A 16,441-nucleotide genomic window follows, 5' to 3' on the forward strand; every position below is an offset into this window, starting at 1 on the left:
TTAAGAATCATGGTTGTGATGTTAATCTATCGTTTATCCCAGATGAGATTCTAAACTGTCCAAGCAAAAAAGATTTGTGAAATCCTAAAGAAAAGCAATTTTAGATTTTGCTTTGAAGACTCAAAGATTAAAAACCCAAGAGCAAGACACAAGATTAAAACAGCTAATGCAGGGCCTCCCCTGGTGGCGCAGCAGTTGAGCGCTGGGCTGCGAGGATGCCGCAGCCTCTGCAGCGCCGGTTCATTCCCTGGCGAGGGTCCCACAACAAAAAACAAAAACAAATAGCTAATGCAGACTCCCTGTTTGTATTAAAGGTGGTAGAACTGATAAATAATAATAATAATAATAATAAATTGTTCACCCTGGCTATTCTCCCTTGGTTTTCATTGAAAACTGGAAAGACTTTTCCCAAAGAGACTGAGTAAGAGATTAAAAACACATAACAGAAAAATGATGGTAAGTGCAAGCATGTTTGTTAAAGTACAGATGAGAACAAACTAACATTTTTGCTTCTGACTCATGGAAAAATATGTGAATTAAGGTCATCCAAGTTTAAAAATGATGAATTATGTAATTTAGAAAACAGAATCAGGAAAGTACATGTGTTTCTAAATAATAAAGGAAAGATACAGAGATATCTTTGCAAGCTTTAATCAATTACTTCCATAAAAAATATGCTTTGTTTCTTTGAGAATCCATAAAAATACTAATGAACATAGTGCCTACCCCAGTTACATAAAAAGAGATGGTTTATTTTGTACCAAGCAGTACATTTCATACTTAAGTTTAGGCTTTTTAAAATCATCTGTGATTTACATTTCTAAATTAGATGATACCTAATTAGGTATCATCTATTTTAGTAGAAAATTAGAGAGCACAGCTGGAAAACTGTTTTAGAGAGCCACTAATTGAAAACCAAATTAAATTCCACTGACATTTTATTTTTTTATTTTTTATTTTTTTTAATTTTAATTTTTATATCCCCATACAATTGCACCCCCCCCCTTATTTTGACCCAATCCCTCCTTTCCTCACCCCCCATAGTGTGTCTCTGGTTTATAGTTGCTTGTTCATTTTGATTTTTTCTTTCTTATAGTTATTTTTTTTTCTTGGTCCCTTATTTAGATTTTCTAGATTCCTGCTATGAGTGAGACCATCCAGTATTTTTCTTTTTTTTTCTGGCTTATTTCGCTGAGCATGATCCCTTCCAGCTCCATCCATGTTGCTGCAAATTGCATGTGTTTATCTTTTTTGAATGCTGAGTAATATTACATGGTGTATATGTACCACATCTTCTTGATCCAGGCATCTATTTTTGGGCATTTGGGTTGTTTCCAAAGCTTAGCTATTGTAAAAAGCACTGCTATAAACATAGGGGTGCAGGTGCTCTTTGGAATTAATGTCTCTGTGTCCTTTGGGTAAATACCTAGGAGTGGAATTGCTGGATCATGCGGAAGCTCTATGTTTAGTAGGTCAAGAAATCTCCACACAGCTCTCCATAGTGGTTGGACCAGTTTGCACTCCCACCAACAGTGCAGGAGATTTTCCTTTTTCTCCACATCCTTGCCAACATTTGTTGTTGCTAGATATTTTAATATGTGTCATTCTCATTCGTGTGAGATGGTATCTCATGGTAGTTTTGATTTGCATTTCCCTGATTACAAGTGATGAACATTTTTTTATATGCCTGTTGGCCATTTGCATTTCCTCTTTGGAGAAGTTTCTTTTTAGCTCTTCTGCCCATTTTTTGACTAGATTATTTTCTTGTTTTTTTTTTTTTTGTTTGTTTGTTTGTTTGTTTGTTTTTTGAGTCTCTTTGTAGATTTTTGTGTTTACAAAAATCTATTTTTTTAAAGATTTATTTATTTTATGCAAGAACCAGGGTATAGGCCTGATGCACTAGAGGGGGAGAGGATTCACCAGAGACAGTGCAGAACAGAACAGGCAGACTGATAAAACACACTGCTGAGGGGAGCAGGGGGCGAGATAGGAGAGGTCTGCTTTGCCATGTGGGACTCTCACCTGCCAGTCGGGATCGAACTGGCGCTGCAGGCTGCAGACACCTTCACAGCGCAGCGCTCAACCACCTGCGCCACCAGGGGATGCCCCTCCACTCACATTTTAAGTAAGAGGGAGAAGAAAAAGCATAAAACATAAATTCTGGTTCCAAACTTATTATTAGTTTCTGGGCTGTGGGTTTTTTTTTTTTTTTTTTTTGTATTTATACAAGCACTGGGTACAGTCAGAAGCGCGGGAGGGTGAGAGAATTCACCAGAGCCAGAGCGGGGAGCAGAGCAGGCAGAAAGACCGAGTACACTGCTGAGGGGAGCAGCGGGCGGCAGGAGAGGTCTGCGCGCCATGTGGGACCCTCCTCCGGTGGCCAGGGAGCAGCCGGGGATCGAACCGGCGCTGCAGAGGCTGAGGGCAGCTTCGCAACCCAGCGCTCAACCGCTGCGCCACCGGGGAGACCCTGTGTGTTTTTTGTTTGTTTGTTTGTTTGTTTGTTTGTTTGTTTTTGAGGGGGGAGGTCATTATTTTAACAATCTAGTGTTTGGACTACATTTTTTTAAGTTTCAATGAATTTAGATAAACTAGAATTTTTAAGTGTCTCAAATTTAATTTCAAGATTAATAAAAATAATTATCTCACAAAAGGTATAGCTAATATACCTTTTTATTTTATATTTACAAATATATTGTTTAAAATAGAGAAGAAAAAAAAAAAGGCCCAAAATAGAGTCCTTATGCTCGGCTCCCAACCAGACTTAATGCCTAATCTCATTGCAATTTCAAACTGTCACAAAAGTGTAATCCTAAACAAGCCAACCTAGAACTTCCAAATCAATATCAATAATGTAATCTACAAAATTCCCTGCCAATGTGGGAAAATGGTTTTACCTGAAAGAATCTTTTTTTTTACTAATATCCTTGTCCCACCCTCTTTCTGTCTGTAACAGCCATCCACTTTTGTGTAAGCCATTAAAGCACTTATACATGATACTGCCTGATTCATGAAACATTTAATAAGATCAATTGGATCTCTAAATATGTGAATTTATTTTTAAAACATAAATGCATATAGATATAAATATGCAAATATATGTGCTTTTATGTCATTTGTGGTGGAAATTATGGCACTGCTTAGATTGTCTTCATTTCTTCCCTTCTTTCAATTTCAATATCAAAACACACAGCTGCTAACACCCATCCCCCAAATTATTATCCACAAATGAAAGCTTTCAACACAAGTATAAGTGTTTCTCCCTGCACATTTGCCAACTGCAACAACCTACCAAATAAAGAAGACGATGCCTTGATATTCTGACTTTAAGAAAGGAAAATTCTGAGCTATCATTTTACTTGCAGGTAACTATCATTTTACCTGCTGAAACCTGTGTTGAAACGGTATCACATTTCAACTTCTGCCCTTGTTTCTTAGTTCTTTCACACCTTATCAAGTTTTGTTTTGAGCACAATCTCCTACAAACCCACTACAAAATCTCTATATCTAAATATGTGACTTTGGAAACCCAGCCGAGAACATCATTCCCCTACACCTAGTCAATCACAAGAGAATGTCAACTTAAAATTTCAGGAGGCAATTAAAAAGGTAGAGCTTGTTGCTTTTGGATCAAAGAATTCCAATTGTGGGTATAAAGAAGAAACATAAAGAAAACCTAAAACCTGCCCTAAGGAGCATTAAAGTTTTGGGATTTGATGAAAGGAAGAGGAAGATGAAATAAATTATTAAATAATAGAGCATATTGGTACTAACAGGCTATTCTTAACTATATACAATTATAATTGGTTGCTGATTCTCTAGAAAGAACAAATAGGGAACTGATAAAAAAAAAAAAAAAAGCAAAAGAAGTTAGGACAAAAGATTACTTTAGACAAAGCCACTTTCCCTCAGCAGAAGGCAGGAGTGATTACTATATTACCTTTCTAGCACTAACCAGGAAAATCCACATTGATTGGTTTAGAAATCCAATTTTGAGAATCACTGAGACTGCAATTAAATTAGTTATTAATAATGCTTGGTACCCCTACCATCAAAATACTCCATTTGGGGCCTGCTATTTTTTTTTTTTTAATATTCCGTAATGACTATCTTGATTTATCTTAAAATTGGCTTCACAGATGTCATCATTTCGCAAGGCAAATCATCAGTCTTCCAAATAACTGTTTCTAAACCGATCTATAGCCAGAACTTAATTACTGTACCATATAGAAAGAAGCAAAGACATTTTTTTTTTTTCAGTTAATCCCATTCTGGTTCTGTGAAATTGGTCTCCAGTAAAGGGTTAGACAGGCTTCTCTCTGAGACAGAGCAGACCTCTTCCACTGCCAGTTTAGTTTGGGGATCTAAGGTTAATCCATGTCATATGGGCCTCAGGAAGTCTGTTACTAACAAATGCAGATCATTTTAAATTAAGAGCAGGGAAGATACAAGAGATTTAAGTAGAGTAACTGTGTAATCCTAAATTCTGGTGCTTTTCTAACAGTGTAATCTTAAAATAGGTTGCATGTTCTGGCCCCACCTAATGAGGGTGGAGCAAAGAAGTGAGGGGACTTGAGGAAGCCTGGAGTAGACACAAGATATAGAGACACGTGAAAAGCCACACTTGCTTCTGGGCCTTGGACTCTCACCTGTGACTTGGGGAACATGGAAAGAGACTCTTAGAAGGGACATGGGAGAGACATCTGTGGGGAAGCTGATAAAGGCAGCCTTGATCTTGACATGTATCTTGATGTTGCTCCTTTCCTCCCAGACTTGCCTGAGTGCCTTAGACTTGAAGCAGTATTTGGGCCTCAGGGGCCTGCTTTGGACCAACCCCGTTTGGCTGTGCATTTACCCATCAGGGAATGAGCCACTTTGGGTGTTTGACAGGAAACTATTTCATTTTTCTCATGAACATTAATTCTTGTAAAGTTCTTTTTTGTTGAATGTTGTGTACAATAAGAAAGATTTGGGGTCCTTCCTAGTGTCCTAGGGGTTAAGACTTAGCACTATGGCTTGAGTTGAATCCCTAGCCAAGGAGCTGACCAACATGGTGCAGCAGACCTCTCCTCTCTCACCCTCTGCTCCCTTAGCAGTGTATTTCATTCAGTAAATCCACCTTTTCTGCTCCACTTTTTTCTAGTGAATCCTCTTACCCCCATACCTCTGGCCTACACCCCAGGTCTTCCATGCCAAAAAAAAAAAAAAAAGTAAAAAAAATATATAACAGGTTTGATTTTTATGTGGCAGATGGCAGAACCTACTTAGAGCGTGCAAGGTTTGTGGGGTCCTGGGCTACCTCTCAGTCTGTCCACTAACACTTATCCTAGTCTATGTCTCAGTCCTTTACCCTTTTAATAATCAAAAAAGCAGTCACTTCTACCCCATTTTTATATCCTAGAAAAATATAGTTGTGGGGGGAGGTTATAATCCAGGAGTGGGTTTATCAGTGAACAAGACCTCCCTAACCAAGTTATCCCCTCCTGGTCATTGAATTCTCCCTTTTTCCTGATACTCTGGTCCCTTAACATATCCCTGGTTCATCAGCAATTCTGGGGTCAGTCAGTCCTGCCCCGCCATGCCAATCATCCAGAAGGATTTTGAAGGCCTCTAAAGGACATAGATAGGCTTCCAGGAGTCAACCTCAGAGGAAAAAAGTTGAGAGCTTTGCAGGTAGCTGGATGAATAAAACTGTTCCCAGCTTTGCTGCTGTTGGCATCCTGGAAGGGAAGGCGAAGACCTGGCACTTGGTGCCTCACTGAGCTGTGTGAGTGTGGCCATTTGTCAGGTTGTTTGGTTGCTTTTTTTTTTTTTTTAAGATTTATTTATTTATACAAGAACTGGGATACAGGTCAGAGGCATGGGAGGGTGAAAGAATTCACAAGAGAGAGTAGGGAGCAGAGCAGGCAGATGGACCAAAGACACTACTGAGGGGAGCAGCAGGCGAGGCAGGAGAGGTCTGTGCGCCATGTGGGATTCTCCCTGGCTGTCCAGGAATCAAAGCCGTGCTGCAGACTGCAGACAGTGCCACAGCGCAGCACTCAACCCCCCACGCCACTGGGGAGACCCTGCTGCTGCTTTTTACAATGTTGCTCTCTGGTGCTGCACTGGGGCATCTCAGCAGCTTCACTGAGCATCTCCTGTTGCATCATTTTCTGCTGTCTTTGTGAGCTGGATACTGGCCTACTGTCTGACTGCCATGTGTTCCAGGCATTCAGTGATGGGAAGATGCCATATTGAGAGCATGGTCTTTTGTGTGTGATAGGAGTTCCACATCTTCAGTGGTGGGAAGATGATCTTAGATGCCTTTTGTTTAGGACTTCAGAAGACTGGTCACTAATTTGGGTAAGATACCTGGCCATTTGTGACCTTGGTGACTCTTTATTTTCCCTTGCTTTTTAAATAAATCCCATTATTGTTGTTCTCTGAACCTGAGAGGTCTTGTAATTTTTCCCCCAGGTGAGGAACTTAGACAGTGAGCTATTTAGGCACTGTCCTTGACCAGTTTTATCATCCTTTATTGTCTGGTGTCACTTTGAGCATCATCATCAGCTGACAGCAGGAGTTTTAGTTTTAATAAAATAGATCATTAGTCGTTCAGTGTGCAAACCATATGTGCAGATTCTGATATGAGCAAGGTACCCTTTACTTGCTCCCCAAGCCCCTATCAAAACTAGATTTGACGTTCTGGAAACTTTGTATGTCATTTTAACCGTCAATTTCCTTTCATATTGCTGTGACTGTCACAGAGTTATTTAAAAAAGAGAGATTCCAGGTTCCCTATCCCACCTAATGAAGGGAGGAGCTGAACAATGAGTGGAAACGAAAAGGAACTTAATAAAACTTGAAAAAAAAAAAAGACTTGGAGGAATATGGAGAAGAGAGACGTGAAGAAACCATGCGAGTGTCTTGGCCTCAGACCTGCACCAGGGACTTGGCAGACATGGAATGAGACACTTGGAATAGATGTGGAAGAGAGAACTGTAGAGAGGCTAGCAACGGCAGCCTTTATCTTTACTTGTATTTAGATTTTGCACCTGTCCTTACAGACTTCCCTAGCTCCTTCTGCCCTTTCTTATGATTCCCACCAGCTAGTAGGAACCCTAGACTTGTGGCAAGCTGTGGGGGTCTCAGTGGCACCACTTTGGGCTAACCCTATGTGGCTGAGCATTTACCCATGAGGGGTTGGGTAACTTGATTGTTTTATTGGAAAAGGTTATCCTTTCTTGCTTTCTCTATAATGCATACTATATCTGTTGAAATCCTTTTCTATCAAAGGTCTTACACACTAAGACTATGTTTTGTCTTTATGAGGCAAATGGCAGAACCCATTTGGAGCATGCAAGTTTGGGGATCTCAGGGTGCTCCCTTGAAAGGGAACTGCTAAGCAAATAAATCTTCCCAGCTCCCTGCTAAAGGGACTTAGGTCGGTGCAGTTAATAGTCCAATGCAATTGTAATAATAATAACTATTTCCTTAAAGAGCTTTCTATCTAAGTTTTAGCTAATCTAAACAAAGTTACATTTTAACTTGGTCGGGCAGCCGGCCAAGCTGGTCTCTCTCCAAGGCCATCCCCGAATGCCTGCATCTTTCCCCCTTCTGCCTGGCCCCCTTGTCTAGGAATTTTGCAGCAAATGGTTATGCCTGCTAAAAAACCAATGGTATCAATGTAAGATAGTTATGTATAAAAGAAACCCTTTGTCTTTCAACAGGTGCTCAGACCTTATGGGACTACCCAGGTCTGGGACCACATGCAAGACTAATAAAGCTGCTCCTGACCTCACCACTCTTGTGTACCACTTGTTCTTCTGCCTGAGTAAAAGACTAGAATTTATTTATGCAACAGTTTGTAGGATTGAAGGAGGAAGTAAGTTGAAGACAGGGCCATGAAGAGCCTCAGTCTTCAGATAAGACCCTGGAAAGTGGGAGAATCCGAGGGTTAGCCCATCTCCAGAGCATACTCCTATGTTGGTCAGAATTAGCACAGTTTGCCATTCCACAAAACAGATGCCATCCAGTCTAGGGCACCTCAGAAAACAGGAAACTCCACAAGTGGGCACACTCCCAGAGCAAACGACTATTTGCTAGGAGTGACAAGGACACTCCAGGCCCAATGGATGACAAGTGGCAAAAGCCAATCAGAGAAAACCCAGTTTAGAGTTCAGCCTCTCTGAAAACCCACAGTATGGCATCACCACTCTCCTCCCTCTATTTTTGAATAAAGAATATCAGCCCCTACTTTCTCCTCCTGAATGGCGACCTGCTTGGAACCCTTCTCTGTTCAGCGACCTTTCTTATCCTTCTTTTTATCTGACAATAAACTTACCCTCGTCCCCCCCTCACTGGTCTCAATATTGAATTCTTTCCTTGCTGAGACAAAATTTGGGGGTCTGACTTTGGGGACCCAGGTCCAACTCAAGATGACAACTGGAAACGTGCAACGCTTACCAGCAGCACCCCACACGTCAACAATAATTTGATTTTGATTACATGGAAAATACATTGCCTTCATTTTGCCTTTTTAACTTTTGATTTTTCAACTTTAATTTTTGGAGTTTTTTTGTTTGTTTGTGTGTTTTATCCTGGGCCTAGGAGCAAAATTGCATATGTATAAGATATCCCATGTAGGTTAACTGACAACTAAAGGAGCTGTGTCTGCACATTATGTCTAATTGTCTTGGTCTATGTCTTATGTCTAATTGTCCTGGTCTCTAGAAGATGTAAAATTAGTATAGATGTTGCCAATCGAGATTTTTTTAAAGATTTATTTATTTATACAAGAACCGGGGTACAGGTCAGAGGCATGAGAGGAGGGTGCGAGAATTCACCAGAGAGAGTAGGGAGCAGAACAGACAGATGGACAGAGGACACTGCTGAGGGGAGCAGTGGGCGACACACAGGAGAGGTCTGCACGCCATGTGGGAATCTCCCTGGCTGGCCGGGAATCAAGCCCGAGCTGCAGAGGCTGTGGACAGCTTCACATCACTGTGTTCAACCTGCTGTGCCACTGGGGAGGCCCCCAATAGAGATTTTGAGCTAGGAAATATAATGAGAACTGAAACAAATGCTCCTAGGAAACATGATCTGGAACAATTTTTGGCTAATGGAAACTAATTCAAAATGTAATGGGCTATTTGAAAACATATGCAATTAAATGCATTTTGTAGTAATATTAATGAAAAAAGCTTCCTAGAAATCTAAATTGAAAAATTTAGTAGTCTTTTATTTGAGTTCCTGAGACACTCCATAAAATCTCTCCTTTTCCTCTTTGGCATAGACCTACATGTTGACAGTTAGTGGTTTAAAATGTATATGAAATCTTTTAAATGTCTGATAATTTGTTGGTTATTTCAAAAGTTTGACAGCCACAGAAATTGTTTCTGGAGAAGTTATCTGGAGATCTCAACTAATGCCAACTGGTGGAATCAAAGTGCAAATTTTCTGCTTAGGACTGAATGGACTGTTGGAGATGAACATGATTTTTGAGAAGATTTTGTTTGACATAATACAGTTCTTTTGTTTTTTGTTTGTTTGGTTTGATTTGGCTTGGTTTGGTTTGGTTTGGTTTGGTTTTTAACTCAAGGAAAATTTTCTTCTTGTGGCTGACCAGGCTAAATTGTGAGAACTAAACTGTGTTTGCATTTTGTCTCTCTCGATACCATCCTACAATGAAAAAAACATGGCGATAAGTATTTATACTCATGGGAATGTAACTATCTTTATAAAAACTCAAAAATGACTTTTTTAATATTTTATTTTATATAATTCTTACATCATTGTTCATTTTTGCACAATGTATGCATTTTCATTTTGGTTATATTCCCCATACAATTGTACCCCCCCCTTACTTTGACCCTTATCCTTCCTCTCCCCGCCCCACCCCCACCATAGGGTGTATCTGGTTTATAGTTGCTTGTTGATTTTGATTTTTACTTTGTATTAATTAGTCTTTTTCCTGGTCCCTGATTTAGGTTTTCTAAACTTGTGCTATGAGTGAGACCATCCAGTATTTTTTTTTTCTTTCTGACTTTTTTCACTGATCATGATCCCTTCCAGCTCCATCCATGTTGCTGCAAATTGCAAGGGTTTATCTTTTTTGATTGCTGAATAATATTCCATGGTGTATATGTACCACATCTTCTTGATCCAGTCATCTATTTTTGGGCATTTGGGTTGTTTCCAAAGCTTAGCTATTGTAAATAGTGCTGCTATAAACATATGTCATTTGGGTAAATACCTAGGAGTGGAACTGCTGGATCATATGGAAGCTCTATCTTTAGTAGGTTGAGAAATCTCCACACAGCTTTCTATAGTGGTTGGACCAGTTTGCACTCCCACCAGCAGTGCAGACTTCCTTTTTCTCCACAACCTCACCAACATTTGTTGTTGCTAGATTTTTGTGATATCTGCCATTCTCACTGGTGTAAGATGGTATTTCATTGTAGTTTTGATTTGCATTTCCCAGATTACAAGTGAAGTTGAACATTTTTTCATATGCCTGTTGGCCATTTGCATTTCCTCTTTGGAAAAGTTTCTTTTTAGCTCTTCTGCCCATTTTTTGACTGGATTATTTTCTTTGTTTTTGTTGAGTCTTTTCAGCTCTTTGTAGATTTTTGTGATCAGTCCTTTATCATTAGTGTTGTGTGCAAAAATGTTCTTCCAGCCGGTGGGGTTTCTCTTTGTTTTGGTTATTGTCTCTTTTGCTGTGCAGAAGCTCTTTAATTTGATGTAGCCCCAGCTGTTTATCTTTTCCTTCACTATCACTGCTTTGGGTGATGTGTCTGTAAAGATGTCTTTGAGGTACATGTCACTAATTTTATCTGTATCTCCTTAAAGTAGAGGATTGGACTTTGAAATTCTTCTAGGAATTGAATTTGAGATAAGCTAAGAAGAGAGCCTGCCACATTGCTTGTAGGTTTCCAGAGACCTCTAATAAGTTGGGAAACCTTGCCTCCATTGGCAGAACTGGAAAACCCTGGTGAGAAAAAGATCTGAAATCTCAAGAAAAGGAAGTCTCAAGTGGAGTTTGGTAAGACTGTGGCATTCACAGACTGGATGTTGAGAGCCCACTCTGCTCTCAACAAAGCCAACACAATTCTGCTTGGTCATTTTGTCCTAAGAGTTTATGCAAATACAGGTAAAATGTATAGAAGTAGATTTAGTTTGCAAAAACATTTTGCCTTACTTTTGAATAGAATTGTGATCAAAGAGGAGAAAAAATGATTTCAAATAAGCAGAACCCATTTTAAGATTTTCCTTCCTGGATTCTTTGATATTCTATTTGCTGCTGTTTGACTAATGACTCCATTTTTTTTTTTCCTTTTGGTTTGTACTGATAGTGAGTGATAGAGGGCTAGCAGAGAAAAGAAGGGCAAATACCTGGTATAGAAATCTATGCACACAAACACTAAATGACTAATAATCTGTTGTCTTTAAACTAAAACTCTTGCTTCGAACAGATTTCTGGCCCAATGATGCACAAGGAGTGACAAACATGGAGGTCAGGATACACATAATTCAATTATTATTTTTCTCCTATTAATCTGTCTGGCATTATTTTTCATTTCAATAGTCTGAGAATAACCAAGATCCAAAGGGGAGACTTTAAGTCCTCCCAGCACATTATTTAATATTTCTTTGAGTCACAATATTTTTTTTGCATCATATAGTTAGTAATATATATCTCATAGGCATACAGTGAGAATTAAATATATTTTCAAAGTTTATGAAATAATCTGTAGTAGGGACTAGTATCCTTCACAAATACAGGGTTTTTATGCCCTATTTTAAGGACTGGAACTTAGATTTAATACTAATCAAGAATAAAATGATATCTATTAATTATCACTATGACAGTGGAAGAAGAGGAACCCTAAGAATTAGGATTCCTTCATCTCTGGCTCTTGAAATGCTTCATGATGTTAATTAAATAGCTTAGATTCATTGTCTTCACTGATTAAGATTCTCCATTTGTTGTCTGGATACTTTACAGATTTGGCGCCAAGCTCACTTCTCCAGAATATCTGACTTGCCCAGAGAATACAGAGATCTCAGTGGTTGGCCAGCACTAAGAACATGGCCACTACTTCTATCCTGATGCTGGTCTTCTACTCTTCATTTGTCAAAGAGAGATGAAGAGACAAGAGTCCAACCTGCCCCCCACACACACACACTGGTGTAGACACTGTGACTCTGGGATATATACAGCCAACTACCAGCTTCTGGAGGGAAACAGATATATGCCCAGTAGAAGGGGCAGTTTACTTGATGTGAGGCATCAAGGAAATCAATCAAAGGTCCCCATCAGATCGAACACAGAGCCTGAAGCCCTGGGAGCAAAAAATGTCTGGGGTGGCCAGGCATGCACTAGTTTGTTGTCCAAATTTCACACTCCAAGCAACTGTGTGTCAGAACAGGAAACTCCTCCAGCCTTTGGCAGCTGAACACAAAATTCCTGGTGCACAGGTTGATAGAATAGAGTTAGGCAGGGCTTTGGGGGAGGCCAGCCTTGGAGGAGTCCTACTCGGATCTTCTGGAAAAAAGTTACACATGACCTTCCCAAAAGCAAATGCTACAATCAAAAGGTACAAATAATTAAGAGTCATATTGTGGCTCATGATGGAGACAGAGTTCTGTAGCCAGTGAGGAATGAGAGCTGTATTTTGGGGGCAAGCCTGGGTACTCAGGGTCTTAACTGGCCTAGCAGTGAAGTCCAAATATGGTATTTTCTCATCTTTATTGTTTTCCTGGGAGAAGGGAGGGATCTGGACATCAAAGTGGAAGCCATCAGCCCTTAAAAGCAGAATATGCCGTACTTGTTCCCACTGGAACCTTGCAGGGAGACATGGCTGCTTTATAGGATTGTGGGCTATTTCTTGGGTAACAATGGCTCTCTGACCATATCCTTAGTCCTCACACTCTCTCCAAAGTGCTGACTAGACAGAATATCTTCCAATTTCACTCCTGGAGCTGTTTTGTTGTTGTTGCTGTTGTTTTTGTTTTTTAAGGTTTTCTTTTTTTTAAGATTTATTTATTTATGCATACAAGAGCTGGGATACACAAACCACCATGTCCAGAGACAGAGTGGGGAACAGAACAGGCAGACTGATGAAATACACTGCTGAGGGGAGCAGTGGGCAAAACAGGAGAGGTCTGCTGCACCATATTGGTCGTTCTCTGGCCGACTGGGGATAGAACTTGTGTTGCAGAGGCTGCAGACTGCTTCATAGTGTGGTGCTTAACCCTTTGCACCACCAGGGAGGCCCCTAGAACTGTTTTAAGTCACTGTTGAAGTGAACAAATTAACACCTCTAGAAGACATGAGAATTCTGGGCTTCTATCACACCCATGTACCAGGGGAAGATGGTAACACAAATGTTCTCAGTTTTTTCCAGTGGATATCAGAGTTTCAGCCAGAGGTGAGTCTTCTCTTGCCAAGCTCGTACTGTTCGCCAAACCAAAAAAGGGGGTGCTTTTGTCCATTTATATAGAAGAAATCTTTCAAAGAACTCATGCAGGATGAGGACCTGATAAGTGGAGGTATAGGGGAGGATGTCTTCATGGCTTACATAGTCAAAGCCTCAGATAACACCAGGTCCCAACTGTTATCATGGTTAGCTAAGAAAGTCTGAGATCTTTGAGTCTCAGGCAACAACCAACACCTAATAGTAAGAGTGAGATTTTTTTTTCTTTCACTTCCTTGGAGCCCTGGGCTCTAAGAACTGTTACTTGGAACAGAGTTCTCTGTTTTTTCAAGAGCTGCAGATGCCACACCTCAGTCATATATCCTGACCTGCCAGGGAAACAGGATGACAGATAAGTAGCCAAGAGCTCTAAGGAAAAATTGTTCAGTCTCATATATTCCAAGCTGATTTGGCACCTCAAACACACCAACTATCTCCAATACTTTGCCTGCTGGTCAATTTCAGAAGAAGAGGTGCTTCTGCCTGGTTCTTGATACTGTTGGCAGGGTGGCCCCCATTCCAGATGCTGCATAGAGCAGTCTCAGTCCCAGGGCTCCAGTCAGCACCCAAGACAGCACCCAAGCAGTCATCCATGGCCTGTCAGAGCCCTCTGGGTCACACAAACCACCATGTCCAGCCCAAGTGTCTCACTTGGCTGCTGACACATTGCCTGCTCCATTGTAAGGCCATTCCACCCTCACCCCGCATTGCCCCACACCTGAGCCCTTATACATATACCTTTTATTGGGAATAAGCAAATGGGAAATTTTGTTTTGCTGTTTCTTTTCAAGAAGCTCTTAAGGGAACTACCCAGTGAATATGTCTGAGAAGCATACATTTTATGTGAAGTGCTAAATAGAAGTAATTGACCAAAAGAAGTGAGAAATGGCAGGAAAAAAATAATATAATAGCATAATGTAAAATTTAGATTAGAAATTTTTGTTCTACTCAAATTGAATTCTATGCAGCAGCAAGATTTGTCTCTTTCTCTATAATGAAACAGAGACACCATTAGACCACAGTATGAGTGAGTTAGATGGTAAATCCCAAAATCCAGAAAGCGCACATATCATTTCCTAAGCCTATACAAGTTATGTGGCACATGGATGGCCTCATGAAAATAATTTTGTCTTAAAATTTCTTTTGGAAGTCAACTATTTTACAATTGAAAATATCTATGAGGTAGTATTTAAAAAATAATTCTTGAATTGAGTTTTAATAGGATATAATCAAAACAAACAAAAATAATGCTTAAAATAAGGACAAATACCACACAAAACAAACATGCAAAGTCAAGATCAAAGGGCTCCATGACCCAGTGGAAACCCCATACCCAAAGTTTTGTTAACCAGATTTACTCGCCAAGCACCCTGTTGATTTCTTAGACTAAGAGCAACCTCATAAAACCAGATGAAGGAGTAAGAGAACAATGGGTCTCCTTGGCTCTAATGACAGCTGTGTCCTCAAACATGATGTCTCCATTTTACATCCCATGAGAGCTACTCATTACAACTCATCTCCCCTTTACTTTAGCAGCTCCCACATGGCACTAGATGAAATGGGGGTCTGGACTATTCTTGTCTAGTATCAGTGCTGGAGAAATAGCTATAAATTAATCTGTCTCATATCAGCTCAGACTTGCAATCTTTATTATTAAAATGGAAAGTTGTTAATCATTGTACTATATCCCACACCACCTTTTCTTAATAATTGATAAATAAATCTGCTACATATAAACAGAATGTAAAATTTGGAGCAAATGAAGCAAACATATTCTTTTCTTTAAAGAAATACAACTGAATAAATAACTTCTGATATTTTTTAATCATTTGACATGTTTCCTCTATTCCTTAATTATAGATTGAGGTTGGCCTGTTTTTACAAGTACACATTATCAAGGAGCAAACTCACATTTAAAATAAAAACCATAGGGGCCTCCCTGGTGCTGTAAGGGGTTAAGACACAGCACTGTGGGGCAATTTGAAGCCACTGAAGCAAAAGTTCAATCCCCAGCTAGGGAGGTGGCCCACATGGCACGGCAGACCTCTCCTGTCTCGCCCGCGCTTCCCTCAGCAGTGTGTTTTGGTCTGTCTGCCTGTTCTGTCCCCCCCTCTGTCTCTGGTGAATCCTCTCACCCCTCACATCTCTGGCCTGCACCCCAGCTCTTGTATGCATGAATAAATAAAATCTTAAAAAAAGAAAGAAAAACCATAGCAAATGTTAATATATATTAATATGTACTTGACACTTTCCATGCTTCAGGCTTTATTCTACATGTTTACTTCTAGTAGTTCATCTAAATTCACAACATATTCATGAACAGCTATTTCTTTGAATCACAATATTATACTGGGGAAACAGGCAAAAAAAAAATGAAGTAATAAGGCCAAGGTTACCAAGTTTCTAACCTGACTAATAGATTAGATTGGAAAGTGGTTCCCAATCCTAGTGCAATTTCATCCTTTATCTCAGCACTTTGATATGTAATTATTTCTATACTTTCATCATAATCTGTTCAATTTTATTTGCATATCATAAGTATATACTTAAACATTTGGTTTCTGTTTTGTTACCATTGTTAGTAACTATGTAAAATATTAAGCTCCATCATCAATACATAATATTAAATAAATTACAGATCTTTCCTATTGTGAGATATTATACAGTCACTAAAATAATACAGCATATAAAATATAGTAATGGAAAGTTTTTCATAAAATATTGCTGAATGAATAGAGGAAAGTATAAAGTAAATCAGTCAGCAAACAAATATCCAGTATCTATATATGTTAAAGTATACATGAATAATCTGGAAGAATAAATGTCAAACTCTGAAGAAAATATTGAGAAGTGGGGGAAAATAAGGTAAGTTTCTATCATATCCTATGTATTTATAAATAATTGTTAGTGACACCATTATTTAGCTATATCTAAAACCCTCACTATTTTTTCATTTCATATTCTCAAATTTATTTTCC

The 16,441-nt window shown here is 39.4% G+C and overlaps 1 protein-coding gene across 2 annotated transcripts in view; it reads right to left on the reverse strand.

Moving 5' to 3' along the window:
* The window catches only part of NOX4 (NADPH oxidase 4), a gene marked incomplete at both ends in the record, with an annotated part of 203,829 nt that overhangs the window by 105,916 nt on the left and 81,472 nt on the right, over positions 1–16,441 (reverse strand). The window lies entirely within an intron of this gene.

Source organism: Talpa europaea, assembly GCF_964194135.1.
Source record: "Talpa europaea genome assembly, chromosome: 1".
Lineage (NCBI taxonomy): Eukaryota > Metazoa > Chordata > Mammalia > Eulipotyphla > Talpidae > Talpa > Talpa europaea.